Consider the following 3,851-nt stretch of genomic DNA (forward strand, 5'->3'; position numbering starts at 1 on the left):
AAGCAGATCTGCACAAGAGGGACAGACAGATACCTTCAACAGGGTCTGTCACTTCATGATCTCTGTCACCTAGCCCTCCAGCTACTCAAGAGTCTTGGGTACACACACAGCCAGCATATTTCAGTTTGTTCCCGAGCCCAGAGTTGGGAACAATATGCTACTGCCTACACCATGAAAGCAGGGCCAACTTTCCATGTTTCTTTCCTTTATTTTTAATTTTGCCAGAGGGCATATATGTGTGTGTGTGTGTGTGTGTGAGAGAGAGAGAGAGAGAGAGAGAGAAAGAAAGCACTCCCCCCCCCATGGGAAATGATCATGCCATCATCTCTTCTCCTCCATTTCTCCCTCATTCAGGAATTTTGGGCATGTACACATACACATGTGTAATGTTTCTCAAGCCACCAGGTCCGGGACTCAAAACTGCATGGTCGGCCATATGAGATCCAACCACCTTAACCATCATACCAAAGACTGGCTCAACTTTCCATATTTCTATCAATATTACAGATTTTACCACTTAACTAATATCAAGAAGTTCTAAACTTTTAGTAGTGTTCTTCTGAGTCTTCATCAGAATTTAAACTTTTTCTAGCCTGCATTCTTTCAAACTCTGCCAATCTCTGCCTATTGCCTGGTTCCAAAGCCACTTGAGATATTCATTATTAGCAATAGCCCCACTTCTCAGTACCAATTTTCTGTTTTAGTTAGTCTGTTTTTCTGTTGCTGTAACCGAATACCACAGAATGGGTCATTTTAAAGAATAAAGGTTTGGCCAGCTGATGGTGTGGTAGTTAAGGTGCTAGATTCCACATGGACAGCTGACTACTTTGAGCTCCAGACGCAGTGGCTTGAAAAGTATTCTGTATACGTGTGTGTGCATGCCTAAAATCCCAAGAAGAGAATGGAGGGGAAGGTATTGTGCTGTGGCCATGTCCCTTGAGGGGTGTCTTCTCACTTTCCCTCTGTCTCTCCAGTGAGCATAAGCACTGTATAGCAAAAACTTAAAAATTAAAAAAAAAGGATTGAGCTGGCCCTGTAATACAGTGTTTAAATGCTGTGCTTTGGAAGCTAGATCCCACACAGGTTATTGGGTTCAAGTCCTGATCCTGGTGGCTTGAAAAACACACCCAGCTGTGTTCGTTTGCATGCCCCAGATCCTGACAGGATGGAGAAATGAAGGAAAAAGGATTGAGGAGTGATGACATCCTTTTGGGGGGGTTCTTTCACTTCCTTGCTCACTCAATAAAATAAATTAAGGGACCAGCAAGTGGTGTGGTGGTTAAGGCTACTGGACTCCCACATGGCTGACTGTGGTTCGAGTCCTAGTCCTGGCGGCTTGCCTTCTCACTTTCCTTCTTTCTGTCTCTCTCTAGTCAACTTCAAAAAAATAAAATGAAATAATGACAGTGAATAAAATTAAGTAATTCTTTAAAGACTAAATCAAGAGTAAAGGTTTATTCAGCTCATGGTTTTGGAGGTCCAAGGTCAAGGTGATGAAGCTAGTGAGTAGGGTCTTTTTATTGGTGGGGACTCCACAGAGTTCTGAGGTGGCACAGGGCATCACATGCCAAGAGTGTGTTTATTCAGATTCATCTTGTGTATTTCCTGTCCCAGTTCTAGAAACAGCCATTTCTCCAAGGATCCTTGGGACCTTTTATTAGAGAATGTGATTAGAAATCAAGATCTAGGTGCTAGATGTGTTCTTTGCTACTAGGTCATCCTTGTTTCTAGGCCCTCTCAGCTGACAGAGCAAGGAGATAGCTATTTCTACACTAACGTGTGTGTGCACACACATCTGTAAATATGTCTATGTGTAATCGTGTGTATCTATATTAAACATTTACATTCTTACTAAAATCTCTAACCCAGATCCATTACCATATTTACCATTCTAGACTTCTGAGTCCATCTGTAAATTCCCACTCCAGCAGTGAGAAACCCAGCTCCCACCATCCACCATATATTTACTTAAATGCTCACTTTTATATATGGAGATTGCACTTTCAGACTTTTTAACCCCTGCCCCCCTCACTCTCACCCCCAGAAATAACTGTAATCAACCAGAATATAAAGCTATGTGTAGTTCCTTTTATCTTCAGTGTTTCAGACTCCATTCACTTCCAAAGAAACTTAGGAACTGTTTCTTGTCATTGGCTTTTCCAACCCCCCTCCTTCAGTGGGATTGTCTTATGGCATTTATAATACATTTACATTCTTTTTTTATATACTGCATTCTTTCCTGGGATCTCCAGCCTTCTAATTGATCTTTTTAAAAATAGCATATATTAAGGTTTACCTTTTTTTTTTTTTTTTTTTTTTTGGTAAAGTTGTTTAGGTTTCGACAGATTCACCCATCATGGATCCACCATTATGGTATCATTCAGAATTGCTTCATCACCATTAAGAGTCCATGTGCTCCAAGTATTTCTTTCTCCTTTCTTTTCCTCCCTCCTCCTGCAACCACTGACTGTTAATTGTCTTTGTGGTTTTGCCATTTCAGAACGCTATGTTATTCGAATCTTGCAGTGTGTAGCCTTTTCAAGCTGCTTTTTTCATTCAGCAGTATACATTTAGGCTCTGACATTTTTCCCATGACTTGTTTCTTTCTTACTACTTAACATTCCATTTTGTTTCCAGTTTTTGATGATTATGAATAAAATTTCTGTGAACTTCTGAATGCAGATTTTTATGTGGACATAGTTTTTACATCAGATGTGTTAAAATATCTAGGAGCAAGATGGCTAGATTGCGTTATAAGATTGTTTTGATTTGTTAGAAACCACCAGAAAACTCTCTTCCAAAGTGGCTATTTTATTTTGCATTCCCCCCATAATGAATTACAATTCCTGTAGCCCCACTTCCTTCCCAGCAATTAATATTGTCAGATGTTTTGAATGTTAGCCATTCTGTTAGGTAAGTGCTGGTATCTGTTCTTTTAATTTGCAAATTGCTGAATGACAAATGCTGTTGAGAATCTTTTCAGATGCTTATTTTCCACCTGCTATCTTCTTTGGCGAATTGTATGTTTAGATTGTTTGTCTGATTGTTTACTTGGCTTGCTTTAACATAGTTTTACATACTTTTTGTGGATTATTATCCATAATAACAAATTGCATTTACAGCATTACTTAGCATACCTGCATTTACCTGTGGTGTATTTGTGTGCATTAAAATAATGTTCACTAAAGCTAAGCAGAAACAGTATTTATACTTATTCCCTGGGTTACAGTCTGATTTTTTGTTATTTCCTTTTTTTAAAAAAAGACTTATTTAATTTTAATTATTATTATTTTAAAATTTGCAATAGAGCATGTGTGCTTACCAGAGAGAGAGAGAGAAAGAGAGAAAGTGAGAAAGCAAGCCTCCAGGTCTGGGACTCAAATGACTGTCAACCTTGTGGAAGTCCAGCATCTTAACTACCATGCTGTGGGCAGGCTCCCTGTTGTTTCATTTTTTAAAAATACTGTTGCATCTCATACTGACAAATAGTTCTTTCATAGTGTCCTGCAAGTCACAGCACTCCACGCCATGCTGATTCTGCGCCCCCACTTCTCTCACATCCACACAGCTTTCCCAGCCCCTCACATGACTGAATATTCTTTGCTTCTCGTGCGCACACAGCTAACTTTTTGGGTGGACTTTTCCTTTTTTCCCATGTGGGCACATGTGAGGAAGGGCTCAGCATTGTGAAATGGAGTCATTGCCGGTTGGGGCTTCTTTAAGCCCTAGGCTGGAGAGGGCGACTGGCTGCCCCAGACTAAGTGCTTCAGTTGAGGTGTCTTGTAGATGGGGTCAGGGCTTCCAGGCATAGAAGTTTGGAACAGCAGATCCTCCAACCCATGTCTTCTTTC

At 40.2% G+C, this 3,851-nt stretch overlaps 1 protein-coding gene across 1 annotated transcript in view; it reads left to right on the forward strand.

Annotated features, from left to right (window-relative positions):
- The window catches only part of OTUD5 (OTU deubiquitinase 5), a gene marked incomplete at its 5' end in the record, with an annotated part of 39,079 nt that overhangs the window by 31,518 nt on the left and 3,710 nt on the right, over nt 1-3,851 (forward strand).

The sequence above is a fragment of the Tupaia chinensis genome, unplaced genomic scaffold, assembly GCF_000334495.1.
Source record: "Tupaia chinensis unplaced genomic scaffold, TupChi_1.0 Scaffold142384_1, whole genome shotgun sequence".
In the NCBI taxonomy this organism is placed as follows: Eukaryota; Metazoa; Chordata; class Mammalia; order Scandentia; family Tupaiidae; genus Tupaia; species Tupaia belangeri.